This window comes from Lissotriton helveticus, chromosome 6, assembly GCF_964261635.1.
Source record: "Lissotriton helveticus chromosome 6, aLisHel1.1, whole genome shotgun sequence".
Lineage (NCBI taxonomy): Eukaryota > Metazoa > Chordata > Amphibia > Caudata > Salamandridae > Lissotriton > Lissotriton helveticus.
Genome location: NC_136067.1, coordinates 609,163,557 through 609,184,655, shown reverse-complemented (window position 1 = coordinate 609,184,655; position 21,099 = coordinate 609,163,557).

The following is a 21,099-nucleotide window of genomic DNA, read 5'->3' as shown; positions in this document are numbered from 1 at the left end:
TACAACGAAAAGCCTTGACCACGCATACCTTTACTATGAAATACGTAGTAAAGGCATGTGTGCTAAAGTAAAAAAAAAATGGTGAGGCTTGGATGGGACTCCCCCCCACAAAAAAACCCATGGGTTTAAAAACAAAAAACGCACCTGTTTATGAACGAAAAAAATGTGAAGGCAATCGGCGTCATAAGAGGAAACGGAAAAACACTTCCGCTACCTCTTAATGACGTACAATGTCACCACGGAACATCAACGAGAGGATAGGTAAGGAGGAGGGTAGTGTCGCGGAAAGGTAAATGAAAAAGGTAAATTTTTGGGGTAAAAATACTTTAACGTGACAATGCCATTTACATGCATACTTTTACAACGAAAATCGTTGTAAAAGTATGCATGTAAAAGGAATTTTCGTGGTAAAGGACATGCGTGGTGATGGCATTCGCGTTGTATCGCATGCGTGGTAAAGACATGCGTTACAATGGAATGCGTTGTAAAGTCATACAACTACTCAGAGCTGCCAAAGAGAACTCCATGGACCACAAATTATGGAGCGAACTGTCAAACAATCTATGTGTGTGCTCTCATCGGGATTACCTTCACTTGTCTTTAGTTAATCTACAAATTAAGGGTCTGTGAAATTTACCAACGTGTTATCAGGTTTTCAAAAAACATGTTAATAACAGCATGCATGCATTATGCCTTCCTGGTTCACCATGGAGTCTTACATATCCCTGGCTCAACAACCCAACATGAGTTCTTGCTGGTCCTCCAACTCAATAAAAAGGTTTCTGCACCTACATCTGGGAGAGATCCCAACTCTAGTCCTGGGCCCTAAATTGCTCATAAAAGCAAACAACAAATGAGGGTGCTAGATTGTCCAAAACATGTTGAACTCTCCTCGTGGGTATAAATAGCCCCCACCGCACTTATTTGTACCATCATGGATACAATAAGTTCATACCAACCACCAATAGGTAGTTTTAATTCACACTCATTCCCCTATGCACCAGAGCCCTTCATCCGAGAACCACACTCTCTTGACATGACACCTAGATTGGCGCAATCTTTAAAAAAAAGAATGCCTCACGAGGTCCCTTATACAGTTGGAAGCTCACACCAGTATCATTAAGACAGGTGCAAGGAAGGGTACACAGATTACACATGCCATTTACTGGGTGGATGGGGGCTTTTCATCCTAAAAATACCCTAACACATCATGTTCTAGTTATCATACTTCACTTCCTCGGCAAGGTATATGAAATAATGTATACTGGACACAGGGGGTAGATTCCTGAAGCGTAGTTTATTGAAGGTAGGGAGAGCCGTCCCAGCAGGCAGATCGATGGTAGGATAATAACTGCCTAACCTGGAACCCTGTACCTGGAACATTCCTAGTGACATAGGATGGTTCCAGGTTGCGCAATACACATCACCACACCTCCCCTCTTTGGAAAGAGAACTACAAAAACATTAATAACAATGAAAGTAAAACACAGATCATGGAAAAGTAAATGCAGGATAAGATGGGGTTGAACATAACTACACAGCCTGTTGAATTCAAGTGAAAGGTACAGTAAGATTAAACATAATCTCGTAGTTTGCTAGGTCTGATAGACATTCTAGTACTTTTCCTAACCCCATCCCCCTCTGAAGCATTTTTAAAGTTGACATTATTTGATAAACCAGAGGGATCTTTCGCGATTTGGGAAGTACACCACCAATTGCCATTGGTCAATCTGACCGCATTTTTGCGAGTATCCACTACTTGCTGAGAATCTAAGAACTTTGAAAGTCCTTTTCTAACTGAAACGGGGTTTTTGACTTTGACCCAATCCCCAATCTGGATGTTATGAGACATTTTCCTTCCATGTCTGACCTGTTTGGAACACACATCAGAAGATTTTCTATGAGCAGCATCCCACATATTTCTCACGTCACCACTCTGATGAAAATCTCTAACCATCCAGAAAGGATATACTTGTGAACAAGCTTTCCTCCCTCTCATGAGTTCGAAGGGAGTGTAATCGGTAGCAGAATGAGGGGAAGTGCGGTAGGACCATACAAGATCATTAACAGCTTTAAATACACAACTTTTAGATTTGAAAGCAGATTGAACACACTCCACAATAACTCTGTTGAACCTTTCAGTTTTACCATTGCTTTGCGGATGATAGAGAGGAGTTCTGGTGTGTTTGATACCACACGACCTCAGAAAAGAGTTCTTTCATGAGAGATGAACTGAACTCCGTTATCAGTTAATATTTCCTCTGGATAACCTTCTCTCAAAAAGATATTATTCAAACAATCAATAACACTCTTAGAATTTGGTATACTGATTGGTTCCACTTCGACCCACCTTGACAAATGATCAATGAGGACCAAAAAGTATTTGGAGTTGTTGGGAAGAACATGAAATGGTCCCAAAAAATCCATTCCCAACTTCTGCCAAGCACGACCTGGAACAGAAACTTTAGATTCAACAAGGCCCTCTAACACCAATACCTTGTCACTGGCACTGCAACGTGGACATAGTCTGACAATCTCATCTATCTGAGAGTCCATTTTTGGCCACCAGAAATCAGATCTCACTTTTCTTTTAGTAATGGTGGCACCGAGATGGCCAGAATGTGCTGCCAACATAATTTTCTCTCTAAAACATGATGGAGGAATTAACTTGTCACCACGGACAATTACATCATTTTCCATTGAAAGCTCAGTGTTAATTTTCCAAAACATTTGGAGATCGGGAGAAAGACATTTCTCTTTCGGCCACCCCTTTTTGATAAGAGAGGAAACTTCTTTAAGAATTACATCATTGTCCAATGCTCTGATCCAATCATCTTCTAGAAAAGAGATGGGTTCTTGACAAACATTAGCAACGAAACACTCCTCCACCTCAGTCTCCCAATCTTGTTCATCACTGTCGGTTATGGGAAGCCTGGAAAGACAGTCAGCTCTGCTGTTTCTTCCCCCAGGTATGTATTCAACGCTAAAGGAGAATTCAAGTAATTTCGTGGACAACCTTGCTAAACGAGCTGTCGTGCGTTTGATATTTTTTCCATTTAAGATATCAACCAAAGGTCGATGATCTGTTCTGAGAACAAAAGACCTGCCCCACAGATACGATTTAAATTTTTCCACACTCCATGTGCATGCCAGAAGTTCTTTTTCAATGACGGAATATTTCCGTTCTACAGGACGAAGAGTACGAGAGGCAAAGCCGACCGTATACTCCTTCCCGCCAGAACATTGGGAAAGAACTGCACCCAAGCCATACTCACATGCATCGACTGTGACAAAAGTTTGTCTTCCTTCAACAAATGCCTGTAACGCTGGAGCTGAAATAATATGATCTTTGATAATCTGGAAGCCTTTTTTACATTCTTCTGACCACTCGAAAACAGCTCCCTTCTTTAGTAAGGATCTGAAACATTCAGTCGTTTTCGCGAAATCTTTCATGAATTTTGCATAAAATTCACACAAACCGAGGAAAGACAATAGTTGTTCTCTGTTTTGAGGAGCTGGAGCCTCAATAATACTTTTAACCAAACCAGGCCTAGGTTTGATGCCTTTTTCTGAAATAATATGTCCTAAATACTCTATTTCTTTGGCCTTGAAGATGCACTTAGTCTTCTGCAGGGTCAGACCTCTACTCTCGAGAACCTCGAAAACTTCATTAATCGCTTGATCATGCTCACTCTCTGTTTTGGAAAAGATGAGAATGTCATCCTGAAAGACAACAACATTGGGATTATGGGCAAACATCTCCGACATGAGTCTTTGAAAGACAGCTGCGGCTGATGCCAGCCCAAAGGGAAGACGACAAAATTGGAAAACACCATCAGGAGTGACGAAGGCAGTGAGATGTCTAGATTGGGGATTTGATTCTACCTGATGATAGGCAGCTTTGAGATCGAGTTTCGTAAACCACGAAGATGATCCCACTTTAGCAATAAGGTCTTCAATTCGTGGTAAAGGAAACCCATCAACCCAAATGGCTTCATTTAGGGTGCGTAAGTCAACACACATTCTCAAATCCCCTGATCTCTTCTTGGCTAAGACAATGGGAGAAAGCCATAGAGTAGATTCGACTTTTTCAATGATTCCTTGATCACACAGAGCTTTCAAATGTTTAGATAGATCGCTTCTGATGCTCAAAGGAACATTGCGTAATTTGTGCTTGGTTGGAACAACATTGTCCTTTACTCTGATGGTATGTTGAAAGTTAGTGATTTTTCCAAGACGGTTCTCGAAAATTCTACTGAACTTTTTTTCCCAAATGTTGTGCGCATGAGTACATAGTGTATTATTGTTAATTGTAGTAACAGGAGTGTTTTTAAACTGTTTGTCGATAAAGACTGGATTAGCTAATCCTGGTTTGATAGTTAGACCTATCTCAGCCTGGTGAATAAGACCAAGAACATTAATTCCTTTCTTGGCCACATATACTTTTCCTTTGATCGTTACTCCTAATACATTGATGTCAGCCCAGAAGAATCCAAGTAAATTAATCCTACTGCCTTCAAAGGCCACCGTAAGGATGTCTGGGGGTAATAAACTCTTGTCATGCCAAAATTTGTTGTATTTGTCTTGTGAAATAATGGTTATGCGTGCACCAGTGTCAACTAGTAATTGAACGTGATCTTTCCCAATGATAACATCAACTTCGGGATCAGGAATGTCATGAGACATATCCTTGTCATGAGAATCCATGACTACTACTACATATTCTTGATGCATAACGTCTTCATGAGAAAAATCATCTTCATATGAAAAATTGTCACCATTTTCATTCATACTTTCATCATTAATGACACATCGAATATTTCCTCTTGTGCCTCCTCTCCTGCCCCTCATGCATATCTTAGCGAAATGCCCCATTTTGCCGCACTGTCCACATTGTTGGTTTGCAGCAGGACAGTTCCTAAAAGAAGAAACATGAGAGGAAGAACCACATCTATAGCAAAACATTCTAGAGTCAGACTGTCTTAATCTACCACCCCTATAAGAATATGGTCTTCTGAAATTGCCACGCGGCATAAAAGGAGTTCTGGTGGCAGGAGAATTAGATGTAGTACCAGAGATTGTGGTACTGGATACGGTACCAGAAATTGCGGTACTAGACAAGGCTGTTTCTAGTTGTTTGACATCATCCATAGAAGTTTCTATGCTTTTAGCTATATCTACTGCTTTATCTAACGATGTGTCTTTACATGTAAGTAACTTCTTTTGGATTTCTTTACAATAGCAACGTGCGACAAGCTGATCCCTAATAAGCTGTGATGTGAAATTGTCAAATTCACAATTTGCAGCTAGCATTTTTAGAGCAGTTATAAATGTGTCAATGTTCTCATCACTTTTTTGTGTTCTTGTGAAAAACTTATACCTATGTACAACTACGTTTTTTGTTTTAGTGAAATATTTCTCTAATTTCGCCTTAGCTATTTCAAATTCATCAGGATCTTGATCATCAGGTGGATCATATGGAGGTAAATGGTCAAATACATTTTGACCTTCCACTCCGAGATGGTAGTACATGAGGTTCTTTTTCCTTTCCGGTCTATATCTTTGACCATCAATGGCACCTAAGTAAGGTACCTGCAAGAACGGGGCTGGTGGAGTGACACTTTGCATATTTAAATAGAATAGTTACAGACGAAATGTAAGTAATTTTTTTTTTTTTTTTTTGTAGTTTGGCTTAATTCCAATAAAAGTTATTTGTAATATAGAACATGTACTGGAATGAATAAAATAATGTGTGTACTGGTCGTTAAAAATGTGTTTCAAAACCCCCAGTATTCACTTCTACACATAATATTTCATAGAAGTTAAATTGTGTACACAGTAATAATTGTGTGTGTATCACAGAAGCAAAAATGTGCGTTGAAGAAGATAAAATAAAGAAGAATTTTTTTTTTTTTTTTTATAAGTTCCAACTTTTGCCACAAGATGTCAGTAGAACTTTCTTGAATCTTGTATTTTCTCTATTCCAGACGAATACAATATATGTAGATGTGAAAATTGTCTGACAAACACAGAAGTAAGCTGTGTGTGTCAGCGTTGAGATAAGCTGTGTGTATCAGCGCTGTGGTTGTTAGAAGTTTGGAACACTCTCAGGGTGTTTAGCGAGTAGCTTGTAGTGAGACGTGTGAAAATGTCAAACTCTGGCTGAGACGTGCGAAAATGTCAAACTCCGGTTTCACTCGGCAGGAAATTGGTTGCTATAGTGATGGGCACACGAGGCGATGAACATAAGACGTGGATACATGGAAACAGTTATGTGATTGGTTGATAGTGGACGCGTCATTCATCTATGATTCCTTGACGTCATCATTGTTGTGCGCACAGCGTAGAGGGACGATCTCGTTTGTGCGCAGCGTCGAGGAACGGTTTCGTTGGTGAGGTGAAACACGGTAATATCAATGGCGCATTTGAATAAAATAATGCTCTTAAGTTCAGGTCGCGTGTGTGTGCTTTCAGAGATTGGCTCTTCTGGATGATAATATTTATTTTAGAAGGAAGCGGAAGCTTCTTCGTGCTGCTCTTTACGTATTAGTTGTTGTTTTTGGTGTGGGTACGGCTCTCCCGCGCAGTTTTGAGTGAGTGCCAGTGTATTGAAATTTCAAAATGTACTCACTGTTTTGTGCTCGAAGATTGTGGAAGTCCTCTTTTTTTTTTTTTTTAAACGGTGAAAGTTGGAGATTCTTTCTGGTGAGCTGGTAGGGTCGCTGGGTGAATCCCGTCCTAAGTCGCCAGTGAAATAATGTATACTGGACACAGGGGGTAGATTCCTGAAGCGTAGTTTATTGAAGGTAGGGAGAGCCGTCCCAGCAGGCAGATCGATGGTAGGATAATAACTGCCTAACCTGGAACCCTGTACCTGGAACATTCCTAGTGACATAGGATGGTTCCAGGTTGCGCAATACACATCACCACAGTATACTTATGATTACATCAGTATGAGGATCAATATGTCCAAGCAAGTTAAGCATCTCATTTAATGACTGGGTAATATGTGACCTCTTCCTTCAGAGGCAGGCATTCATTTTCCAGCCACAGGCAAAGGACCACTGCGATCCTTGTCTCTGTCCCCTGTAGAGACTACCCCACCAATTACAAATTTCCAGATACACTGGGATGAAGTGTTTGAATAAATATCATCTTGCACCTGGCACTGAGGACATAGTGGCGTTGACATAACTATAGTTGTATATAGAGTCTAGCACTTACATACACCCGTTTCTTATATTATGCATTTATAGAGAAGGATCAATGGCAAAGTGTAATATTCTGATCTAAGGGCCTTATTACGATGTCGGGCGGACTTTCATCCACCCGACACTGTTGTGGAAAAGGAACCGCCCGACCTTAGGATGGCGGTTCTGACTGCTCTATTATTTAAGTACTTAGGGGCATATTACCAAGCAATAGCGATAATTATCGCTATTGCTTGGTTTGAGACAAAAATTTACCGCTGAGCTGCGGCGATTTTTATCGCAAATAAACCTTTGTATTACCAAGGTTTATCGCAAATGCGATAAAAATCGGCCTCAATGCATGAATATCGCTGAAAAGTAAGTGATATTCATGCATTATCGAGCTAATGCTCTTAGCCATGTTATCCACCTCCCATTGGATAACATGGCTAAGAACTGCTCAGGGCAGGTGTTAGCTTTTGGAGATATTCGCGCTTAGCGCGAATATCTCCATAAGTTGGTAATAGGAGATAGCGATGTTAGCGACTGTTTCCAGTCGCTAACATCTTGGCACGCCCACTTTGCATGTCATTAGTGATAAATATCACTGACATGCAAAGTGGGGCCCAAGATGGTCGCTATCTCCTACTAGCTGTCGCTAACTGGTGTTAGCGACAGCTAGGTAATAGGGAGATCATTTTATCTCCGCTTTCTTGGCTTTTAAAGCCAAAAAAGCGGAGATAAACCCCCTTGATAATATGCCCCTGATTCTTTTAGGAAAGATTGTTGCTCAGTAGAGTAATTTTTTTATTGGATTATCTAATTATGTTGAAATTATGTTTTTGTAGAAAACGTAAATGGGTATCTATTCTGAATGCATAGAATAATATACCTCAGCATTGTATTTCAGGTCCGTTTCACTGTGTAAGGGGAAGCCTTCTGGGGTTTCCCTTCGCCAGCACTATATCGTGTCCCACTTCTAAAATGTTGACTATTGCATTTTCCTATCTATTTTTATATATCAGCAGAAAGGTCTCAGCTTGGTGGTCGTTGCGCTTTATACATTAAAAATACAAATATATTGTTCCAATGCATCCCATTTCTGGAGTGCAAGCTTTAGTAACCTATTTTCTAACAGTAGAAAGCAAATTATTGTTCTTGGCTGAAAATCAGAAGCTTTTATTAGCCCATTTTCTATCAGCAGAAATTGTCTGCCAGCAAACTATTGTTCTTGGCTGAAAAATAGAATCCACTGAGAAATCTCTCCATTGCAAACAGTGGGACAGTCTTGAAAAACACAGTCTTTATTTAGGTAGTTTGCTAACAAGCATCGGCAAAACCAATCGTATGGACCTAGTGCCCCAAGCACATGTAAGCTCAGTCATTCACAACTGCTGTTTGCATGAATTGCATGTACACATGCTTGTTATCACATCACAGTTTGCGCCCTGACGTCTTTGTCAATGCTGGGTAAAACCTAGCAAATAGGAGTGCTTCCCGTAAAAAATGCATATAGGTGATAAATAATAAATGAGACAAACTGCATGATTATTCAATGTATTCTTTAAATGTAAAAGAGACCCTGGTGTTTCCAATGAAAGCAGTTCCTGGGTGGCAGAATGATACAACAAATAGCCTTTAACATGAAGCGAGTGGGCAATAATCCTTGTGTAGAGCCACGACCCACCACTATTCAAATACTTTGAAAAATTTAATAGTACCAATACCTCGAGTAGTCAACTGTGCTGTCAAACCAGACTAAAAAGTATAAAGGCCACATGGATAACCTATGCATTAAGCAGTGAAGGAATAGCTGGATAGTACAGACAAGAGGATCCGTACAAACTACTTTGTTTGTACAAGCTTTGACATGCATACCCCTCTCAATGTTAGGTGAAAGCGACGTGACTTGCCAAAAATGTGCTGATGTTGAACACCTGCACCATAAACGTAAGAAGGTTTTTTCATAGGGTAAACCTCTAATAAAGAGTGAAAATGTATATGCCCAGAGTTAAAATAAAACTGCTTCAGTGCGCCAATGTAGGCATCTGCTTCTAGGCCTTTATGCTGGGAATGGGAGGAGTCTTGTAAGGTTTTTTAAAAGATTTTCCCAAATAGGTATATTCTTCAACTACCTCTATTGGTTAACCCCCAAGTTTCCAATTTTTGCTCTAATAGGTACTCCTTTTGTTTTAAGAACATTTATCATTAAGAATTTTTCTTCTGTGTAGCAAGTTAATGCATTTAGATTTCGTTGTAGGCTGATTGGTGTAAGATCTCATATAATAACGTCATGGGCATACATCAGAATATGGAGGTTGTTGGATGTTCTTTTTGGAGGAAAATCTGGGAGATCGTTTATATAGAGGGAAAATAGAAGAGGGGACAGAAGACAGCCTTGCTTTTAAAGTTAAAAGGTTATCAGGTATTCCTAACTTTTCAAGCTGCCTCTAGAGTGTAGGTCTGTCTACTCTGTTGACAGCAGTTGTGAAGTCTACGAATACATGATCTGTGATTTTAACATTACATATTTGCCTTTGGTCGTCTGTAATGCTCCGATATTGTCTGCTACAGAGTGTTTTGGGCGAAATCCAGATTGAGTCATTGGGATCACTCCTCTAGAAAAGTCTTTCTGTTGGTCCAGAACACTGGCCATGAAGTTCTTCTCGGAGTCATCCAACAAGGTGATTTGACAATAGTTACTGTGAATTAACTTAGAGCCTTTTTTTATGAGAGGAATCATCTTACTACCCCGCCATGAGTTTGGAACTTTTCCTGAAGCATAACAATAGTAGTACGGGGAGCTAAAAATTTGCTCCACTCTTCTTGGTTACTTTGGAGAAATTAGATCGGAATTTTGTCAGTTCCCATTGCTGCGAAAGATCTTGCAGGCTTTATATAATGAGTTATTTGACCATCTGTTGGTGTTGAAATGTAATGATTAATTTTTTACCAGAATGTCTTGCTATTTTTTTGTTTTACTGCTGTTTGAAGGTCGACCTAGTTTTGTCCTTTAGGTCTGTTTTTTTTCCCTTTTTTCCGTTTGCTGACTTTTTTTAACTTTATGATTTCTTTCTGTCTGATCCCCGAATAGTGCTGAAATTGCAATCCGATACATTTGTTGAGATTTGTTATTGCTTAGTCTAGGGTAGTCACGACAGAAGAAACAGTATTTTCGTATCTTGTTATGGGATCTGATGAGTTTTTGTAATGGTCTCTTTGTGAGGAGATAATTGCAAAAGTAATTTTGTTAATAGTGTTGGAATTCCAAATTAATTGTCCTTTTTTCTATTCTATTACTGCATTGCCATTCACCGTCATTAAGGTCCATGGAAAAGTAGGCTGGATTAACACTTCATTTTTCAAATACAGGATTGCATGATCACTTTCTTCTGTAAATTTAGTGTTTAGAGATTGGACTTTTCTGAATAACTCCTGACTACAAATTATATGTCAAAAAATAAAGTAGCTAAGGATACCTTTTCTCATGATAGCAGCGAGGATGTCTCCTACAACTCTCCCATTTAGTATGACTCCATTCCTTGCATTCACTGATGTGAGAAGTATTTTTCTGCGTTTATCTGTTTTTATCATTGATGGAAATAAGGGTGCTGGAATAGACCATGCTTCCTCTCCTTCATTTTTCCTGGAGTGTATCTGAGATTTTACCATTCAAATCTCCTGTTAGAATTACGGGAGGATACCCTTTTAATTCTATTATTGATCCTATTTTCTCAAACGTTTTTATCATTAAAGCATCAAATGCAGGTCCTGGGGGATGTAAACGTTTAACATTTGCAGATCTTGAGTAACCCTGGGCGAAGCACTACGCTACACTCGCGGAGTTTGCAAAGTTTTCGCAACTTCGCACTATGCGAGCTGCACGTAGCACAGTGTGAACATGCGTAGTGCAGCGTAGCGTAGTGCAGCGGTCATTTTTTGCTTGTTCGCGGTCCTGAATGTCATGTTCGCGACCGCGAGCAAGCAAAATGACATCCCGGCGAGATTTTCAGCGCGAGGAGGTCAGGTTTCTCATTGTGAGTGGTTGTGCATTCTCGCGACCGCTCTCAATGAGAAACTACCTGTTCGCGTTGAGAAAGCTGCCGCTCGAGTAATAATCTACTCGAGCAGCAGAAAACTACAGCTCGCACTGTGCAAGATGCCGTTTTCAATGCTTGCACAGTGCCGGATGCTTGTCCGCACTGTGCAATCATTGAAAACGCACAGTGCGAACATGCTACTACGCAGCTTGCGTAGTGCTACGTGAAGTTCGCGTAGTGCGAAGTGCACTTCGCGTAGCTTCGCGTAGCGCTACTTCGCGAACTACCCCCACAGTAAATCTTGAGTGGCATCCAGGCTTTCTTTCCAATGCTTGATCTTGATGCTTTGGGCATTAGTGATAAGCATATTAATTACTTCCAGGACTCACTGTATTTCTTCCCTTAATAGGATTGCAAGTCCATCTTTTGTGTGGTCTCTTCTCAAGTGCTCTTAGTGCTTGGCTGCTTTTGTGCACTCAATTATTTGTTTTCTTTCATATCTTTTGGTATATTGTATAAAATACTACCCTTAGTATTCTCAGATTCTATTTCTTCGTCATTGTATTGTTCCAGTATATATGTATGTTCAAGTGTCTCATTTGTATAGCCTGTATTTGAAATATTAGGAAAGTGTTTTTTTATTTCTATTTTTCCAGATTGGGCCCCAATGTGGGCTGCTTTGCATATACTCTTTCTTGTGGATTGTTCTGTGCCCAGTCTTTTCATATGACGTTTTTGAGTTCCTAATTTCTTATAGGCCAAGTTGTGAGGGGAGAAAGGAGTAGGGATTCCCCAGGCGTAGCTGCTGGTCATGCCCTGGGCCACTTCTATGGCCTCGACTCGCTCTGTGTATGGGGTCACTAAGACTTCTGAACCTAGCCACCCAAACTCCCTAATCTGGTGTTTTGCAGAGGAGATTACTGCTTCGGATCCGAGGGGGCAGCGTTGAGTGTCATAAAAGTGTATTCATCTTGCAGGCCATCAGTTTTTCCTTGTGCTTGTAGATGGTAAGAACAATCGGTGGGGCTAGCGTGCCCCGTTCTACTACTAGGGCTGCTAATATTGGCCCCTCATGGCCTGCTCCTCTCTACCTGCAGGTGGATGCAGTGGGCGACTACATAAATTAGGCAACACTACTGGAGTACAGTTCCTCCCAGAGCCCTGAGTTTCCAAGGTATTCTTCTTTCTGTTGTAAGGCAGCAGTTTAGTAGGAGCCAACTGGCTACCAATCTACTCACCCAATCAGAGGTCGGACGTCCATGATAAAACTAAAGCGCCAGCCGACACATAAGCTAGGCCAACTTGCACGCGGTAATACGGGCTAGCAATGGTTTTGTGGATAGTTTTAGTGTTTTATTTTTGAATGGTAATAAATTAATGATATTTCAAAGTGTTAAGTCCTTTTTTTATCCATTGGCGCAGAATAAGTTTGGCAGCTGGTCAGCGGAGCCCTCCAGGCATTTGCACAGGCAGCACCGACTCTAGCCGATCCACCTCTGTGGAACTCATTCGGCTCTCACTCCGGGGCTGCTGACTACAGCGGCCATACGCACAGCTCTCGCTGCTCTCACCGCTCTTACTGATAAGATTTAGCTGGCTGGGCTGGCTGAGGTATGAGTAGGACCCTTCGCGGGGCTTCGCAGGGCTGCAGGCCATTGCCTGCTCTCCCATCGGGATCACCCACAGCCGATTGACTCCGCTGCTTCACTGAAGTTAAACTGCCCATTCCGCTGTACCACTGGTGTTAAGCTAGACGATGTAGGAGTCCTCGAGGGCCAACTCCTGTTCTCGTGTCAGGGACTCTTGCAGCCACTCCGCTTTGCAGGATACCATCTCTCCTGCACGTCATCACGCTGCTCCACTTCCTCTTCCTGCTGTTCTCCTATCCTGCCACAAGAGACCTGAGGGAGAAAAATACAATGCAACAGAAGTGCCCCAGCTAGGCTATAATGCCCAGTGTGGTGCAAACCATTGACTCCCCCACAAAAATAAATTACTCTGCTTGCTGTTAGATAAGGAAAAATCAACAGCCTCACCATGGCACTATACTGAGTAACAGACAATGACAGACATTTGCTAAAGTGAAAACTTTCACCTGACAGGTATCTTGGTGCAATCAACCCTTGTCGGTTCCAACAGTGCAATTGTCTCTCTTCTGCATCAGTATACTCAGACTAAACCAGTTATAGCGCTACCAACTATTTTGAAAGGAGCAAGGTTTTTAGGTTTTTCATAAAACAGGAAAGACTTGAACTGGCATAGTGGGGATCTGGAAGTGTATTTCACAGTTGAGCTATATTTACCTAGAATGTTCTTCCTTCTGACCTTATTCTCCTGAATTTCGAGACCCAAACTAAATTCGAAGAGGCAGATCATAAATTCCTCTGAGCACTGTGGCATCTAAAATGCTTTGATAGTAAGCCTGCCCTGTTTAGGGCCTTACAGACCACGACCATTGACTTAACAATTGTAATCTCTTTGATTGTAAGCCAATGTAGGTCTCTTAAGGTGCTAGAAATTGAATCATATCTGGATTTGTTCAGTACAAGCTTGGAAGCTATTGTTTGTTCTCAATGTTGCCTTTTTATCAGGTACTCCTTAGCCCCCAGAAGAAGTGCATTCCAGTAGTAGATTCTGCTTATAATTGTAATCTGGGCAACTAGCTTTCTTTCTGGTTGAGGCAGTAGTAGAACAATCTTCATTAGGTTCCAGAGAAGACCGAAACTAGTACCTGTGATTTTGTTGATGTGTGTTTCCATGGTTAATTTATCATCCACGTATATGGAAAACTGTGCACTACCTGTGCTACTTTAAGGCTATCCATTCAACTCCATGGCCCTAAATCCTTCAGGAGCTCTTTGGAGGGCGAAAAACACAAGAATCTATTTTTTTCTTATTGACATTTTAAGGAGTTACTTTTCAGCCAGTTTGCCATCTCATTAAGACACCAATGCAACCCTACTGGAGTGTGATTATCTTTATCAAAGGCCAGAATTAGCTGTGTATCGTCTGCATAATTTTCAAATGTGATGCCATAGGATCTAATAAGGATCAATAACGGTCGTAGATAAATGCTGAATATGGAGCTCAACTAAGATCCCTGTGGTACCCCATGATCTGAACTCATAAATTCCGAGTTCTACATAAAAACCATTTAAACAGGAATACATTCAACATCTGGTAGCCAGCACCAAATCTGGATCCCCCTTCGACCCATGTCCCCCAGCTATTCTGAATCTCATCCCAGAAGCGATTTCTCCCGCGTTGTCTACTATCTGCAATGCCATGTTTTCAACAGGCGTCTATCCATCGGTTTGGAAGGAGGCTACTATTAAGCCACTTCTAAAAAAGCCAACTCTGGACCCTCTCCTCCCTGCCAGTTATAGACCGATCGCCTGTCTCCCTTTCCCAGCCAAGATTTTCGAAAAAACTATGAACATCCAGCTTTCGAAATTCATCAATGACAACGATCTACTAGATGACACTCAGTTTGGCTTTAGACAGGGGCACGGAACGGAGACAGCACTGCTCAAAGCGGCAGATGAAATCAGACTAACGATGGACAGGGGAGGAGCGGCGGTCCTAATACTTCTGGACCTTTCCGCTGCATTTGACACGGTCGATCATGTCACTCTGATCGACCGTGTCTCGGCTTTAGGAATAAGAGGCAAGGCCAAAGATCTTATTGCTTCATTCTTGGCCAATCGCCCTCAGACAGTCAAGATGGGTAAATTCACCTCCCAGACCTTCTCCCTCCCATGCGGAGTCCCACAAGGCTCCTCGCTAAGTCCGACGCTTTTTAATATCTATGTATCGGACTTGGCGAGGGTGATAAAATCGCATGGAATTGCACTTACAACGTACGCCGACGATACTCAACTAGTATTATCGGTGCACAATAATGGAACAGCTGTTGCAGCCAACTTCCAAGAGGGAATGAAGGCGATAAGCTCCTGGATGTCATCAAACTGTCGCAAACTAAACTCCGATAAAACGGAGGTGATGACATTCGGGAACTTGCATCCGGCATGGTCCCCACAGTGGTGGCCATCTCAGTTGGGTCCCCCCCCCCCTACCGGTAGTCAAGGTCCGCAATTTAGGAGTCACATTCGACAATAAGTTGACTTTCCTCCATCACGCCAATGCTGTGGTATCATCTGCCTTCTACACCCTGAAAAAAATAAAAAAACTACTCCCTTACTTACCTCAGTCCGCGGGCAAAACACTTATCAGCACTTTAGTGTTCTCAAGGACCGATTATTGTAATTCCCTTCTTCTGAACGCTCAGGAAAGGGTACTCAATAAACTCCAGATGGTGCAAAATGCCGCGGCTAGAACCCTACTATCCATCCCCAAATTCACTTCCACGTCCCCTTACATCAAAGAGTTACATTGGCTCCCTATTAGGAGCCGAATTAAATGTAAGGCTCTGTGTATAGCCTACAAAACTCTGAACAACTCCGGACCACAGTTCCTAAAAAAAGCCCTCTGCCCAGTGGAACAACTTAGGACCTTACGATCGTCCTCAGCCTACTTGTTGAAAGTCCCACGGACAAGAAAGGCCAGCTGGGGAGATAGATGTTTTACCATCGCCACTGCTACACTGTGGAATACATTACCATTCCACATCAAAACGGCCCCTACGCTGCCCAAGTTCAGAAAGAGCCTTAAAACATGGTTGTTCTCTGCCTAATTCCCCACCTCATCTTAAGAAGTGAGTTCTGTAACGATAGCGCCGAGACACCCGTATGGGTATTTGCGCGCTTTAAAAATTGCACAAAATAAAATAAAATAAATAAATAAACGCTTTGTTTTGAAATCACAATCCATTTACTGCAGTACACAGGTACTAACTAGATAATTGTAGGACTGAATAAGTAGTGTTTACGTATTTCGAGGACTGCATCAATACAGGATAGATGATTGTAATATTGTATGTATTAGTCCCTGTGTCATTGCATGAGTACATGGGTACTGACTGGATGATTAGAGTACTGCAATTAAAGAGAATGGTGAATGTATAAATGCTTGGGTTTTGGATCAGTGATTAGATAAGGACATTGTACTGGATGGAAAATTGGAAGACTGCACAGAGAGTGACAGTGGGATTACTGCACTTCATGGGTACTACCTAGGTAATTGGACGAGTGGATCAGTACTGTGTAGGTGGTTAGAGAACTGCATGGATAGTGCACATTTCATTGTAGGACTGCATATCTTAAAGCCTCAGTCATTATACAAGTAGATAGATAGTTGACAGCATGGTGAGTTTATATGTGCTTGTATTTTGGCACAGTGATTAACTAAGGACATGGTTCTGTCAGGATGATTACAGGAGTGGACAGAGAGTGACAGTGTGATTGGGACACTGCATGAGTACTACCTGGGTTATTGCAGAAGTGAATCAGTAATCTGCAGTGGGTTAGGGGACTGCATACATTGTGCACATTTAACTGTAGCACTGCATGTCATAATGCCTGAGTCATTGTACAAGTACATGAATACTGACTGGATAGTTAGAGTGCTGGTAGTTGATAGCAGGGTGAGTTTATAAGTGCTTGTATTTCGGCACAGTGATTAGATAAGGACATGGTTCTGTCAGGATAATTGCAAGAGTGGACAGAGAGTGACAGTGTGATTGGGGCACTACATGAGTACTACCTGGGTTATTGCAGGAGTGAATCAGTAGTCTGCAGGGGGTTAGGGGACTGCATAGATTGTGCACATTTGACTGTAGCACTGTGTGCATTAATGCCTGAGTCATTGTACAAGTGAATGGATAGTGACTGGATAGGTAGAGTACTGGTAAGTGATAGCAGGGTGAGTTAATAAGTGCTTGTTTTTCGGCACAGTGATTAGATAAGGACATGGTTCTGTCAGGATATTTGCAGGAGTGGACAGAGAGTGACAGTGTGATTGCTGAACTGCATGCCTACTACCTGGGTTATTGCAGCAGTGAACCAGTAGTCTGCAGGGGGTTAGGGGACTGCATAGATTGTGCACATTTGACTGCAGCACTGTGTGTCTTAATGCCTGAGTCATTCTACAAGTGCATGGATACTGACTGGATAGTTAGAGTGCTGGTAGTTGACAGAACAGATAGTTTATAAGTGCTTGTGTTTTGGCATATAGATTAGATAAGGATATGGTTCTGTCAGGATGATTGCAGGAGTGGACAGAGAGTGACAGTGTGATTGGGACACTGCATTGCTACAACCTGGGTTATTCTATGAGAGAATCAGTAGTTTTCAGCGAGTTAGGGGACTCCATGGATTGTGCACATTTGACTATAGCACTGTGTGTCTAAATGTCTGAGTCATTGTACAAGTGCATCAATAGTGACTGGATTGTTAGAGTGCTAGTAGTTGACAGCAGGGTGAGTTATTAAGTGAATGTGTTTTGACACAGTGAATAAAAAAGGACATGCTTCTGTCAGGATGATTGCAGGAGTGGACAGAGAGTCACAGTGTGATTGGGGCACTGCATGGCTACTACCTGGGTTATTACAGGAGTGAGTCAGTAGTCTGCAGGGGATTAGGGGACTGCATAGATTGTGCACATTTGACTGTAGCAATGCGTGTCTTAATGGCTGAGTCATTGTACAAGTGTGTGGATAGTGACTGGATAGTTACAGTGCTGGTAGTTGACAGCAGGGAGAGTTTATAAGTGCTTGTGTTTTGGCACAGAGATTAGATAAGGACATGGTTCTGTCAGGAGGATTCCAGGAGTGGACAGAGAGTGTCAGTGTTATTGGGACACTGCATGGCTACTACCTGGGTTATTCTAACAGTGAATCAGTAGTCTGCAGAGGGTGAGGGGACTCAATAGATTGTGCACAATTAACTGTAGCACTTCCTATCTTACTGCCCGAGTCATGGTACAAGTGCATGGATAGTGACTGGATAGTTGGAGTGCTGGTAGTTGACATCAGGGTGAGTTTGTAAGTGCTTGTATTTTGTCACAGTGATTAGATAAGGACATGGTTCTGTCAGGATGATTGCAAGACTGGACAGAGAGTGACAGTGTGATTAGTGCACTGCATCATTACTACCTGGGTTATTGCAGGAGTGAATCAGTAGTCTGCAGGGGGTTACGGGACTGCATAGATAGTGCACGTTTGACGGAAGCAATGTGTGTCTTAATGGCTAAGTCATTGTACAAGTACATGGATAGTGACTGGATAGTTAGAGTGTTGGTTGTTGACAACAGTGTGAGTTTATAAGTGCTTGTGTTTCAGCACAGTGATTAGATAAGGACATGCTTCTGTCAGGAAGATTGCAGGAGTAGAGAGAGAGTTACAGTGTGATTGGGGCACTGCATTGTACTACCTGGGTCATTCCAGGAGTGAATTAGTAGTCTACAGGGGGTTAGGGGACTGCATAGATTGTGCACATTTGACTGTAGCACTGCGTGTCTTAATGCCTGAGTCATTCTACAAGTGCATGGATACTGCCTGGATAGTTAGAGTGCTGGTAGTTGACAGCATGGTGAGTTTATAAGTGCTTGTGTTTCAGCACAGTGATTAGATAAGGACATGGATCTGTCAGGATGATTTCAGGAGTGGACAGGGAATGACAGTGTGATTGGGGCACTGCATGAGTACTACCTGGGTTATTGTAGGAGTGAATCAGTAGTCTGCACGGTGTTAGGGTACTGCATAGATTGTTCACATTTGACTGTAGCACTGCATGTCGTAATACCTGAGTCTTTGTACAAGTACATAGATAGTTACTGGATAGGTCTGTAGAAGTGAAATCTGTAATATAAGGAATAATAATTGATAGAAATGATAACACGACCACAGTTCTTGTCAGCTCAGAAGATGGTGGATTTATTAAGTCAACAAAACACCAAATAAGTGTGACACGGAGACAATCAGCATAGAAGCCTGAATGTCCAAAGAGTTAATGTGTTTGGCATAATTTATAGACATATACCACAAAAAACACCCATATAATACATAGCAAGAATTATTATACATAGCACCATGATTCCTACAGCCAATGGACAAAGATCTGTAATTGAAATCTCCTTGTAAGGTCCGATACATACATACTGTAGCTAACCATGTGATCTGAATGGGCAGTATTGGGGTCAGTCAATCAAATGCAAGCAGCCATGGCTTGGTATATTTCCATCAAATACTGCTACATAAGCAAGGGGACGAATGATGTTGTGAAATCTGTTATTGCTAAAGAATATTGTGCAAGCGGTGTGTCATGTATCTCGTCTGGAGACAGGTTTGTGCAAGGGCAGCATTTCTCTGATCTGTGAAAGGGCAGAACAACCGAAGATGGAGAATTTAGATATAGGTTAAGCTAATAGGGCCTGAAGCTACAACATTTGGTATCAAAATCAAAGATGACTTCTACATTCCCCCATCTGATACCGAATCACTATACCCTAAGTCATCAGACTCATACCCATGCCAGGCCCCTCAGCCACTGCCTGTTGCTCTGGCTCATGTCTGTGCTTATGGCCACGGCGCATAGAGTGTGAGCAGTAGGAGACAAGGGATGCACAGCAGACTGGGCAGACATGTACCATAAAACAAGGTGTCAATAATGCAGCTGCTATCATAATGACAACCTTTATGATCCATGACCCCCAACCTGACAGCCATAGCATCAGTTTGTCCCAAAACTCTCCAGTGTGTATGCCATCTGCCTCATCCCTAATATCCTTTATGTTATGGATTGCCCTATCTATGTTCCGGCTGTTGTCAGGAATATATGAACAGCACTTTTGATGGATGACGCGGCAGAGCCCACCCTCTTTGGCCAGGATGATGTCCAAAGCAACCCTATTCTGGATCACTACAGCCCTCATGGCGGACAGCTCTGCTGTTATGTTTCCCAGCCCTGCTGCAGTAGAGTCAGCCAGATCCTCAATCATTCTAGCTAACTCATGTATCCTCTGGGAGGTGTATACTACTCCAGCACCTGGGACCATTACTCCAACAGCTGACATAAAATGATCAACCCATCCATCTGACCTTCTCATCCTTGTAGGTCTCACACCTGGTCTCCTAACCTGTGCTATGTTGGAGAAGTGGACCATTCGTGGTATTATTGATGCAAAGTAACAACGGCTGTACCAACCTGGAGGTAGGTAAAAGTATGCCCATTGTCCGCAGACAAAGAATAGTCCCTTGTAACCCACCAGTCCAGGTGAGGACCCAGTATTGCTGTCCTTGATACGTGACAGCCTTGTAACGAAATATTTGGTCCACTTTTCTTGGTCCCATTATTCTCCTTATTTTGTTTATCCTGTCCTCGCATGCCAACAGTCCTGGTTTTCCATGCAGTAATTCCTGCAACGCACAGGTGTAGGGTATACATGACTGTTGTGTTGGGCAGTTTTGTGCTGTAGCCATGTCTGAAGGCAATTTAGGCATTCTGTCCCGTTGTATCCTTTCATCATATAGGATGCAGTATGGGGCTAAGGACAGCTCTTCTACTCTAAACCTTGGTATATTACCTTCCTTGTTTCTGCTCTGCTTATTGTCATCCTCCTCAGCCCTATCCTCCCAGTCCCTGTTTCTGGACCTCCTGTCAAATGTGCTAAGCATCTCAGTGTCTTTCCCTGTACCCTGCATATTCCTGCATGGTGCCCACTTCTTTTTAGGCTCCCTCGCACCCTGTCTGATACCTGCTATATTGAAAACATGCAGTGTTGGCGGTGCCGTGATGCCAGTGTTTGATGGTGCAACTAATACTGACATATTGTGTTCAGTGGAGAGTAACTCGTGCATCAGAATACAACCCATGTATTTGGAAACTGGTAGTACAATGCAGCTCATGCTGTGCTGTGCTGTGTATCTGTTGGTAGGTGTGTGCAAACATAGCATCCTGAAATGTTCATGATCT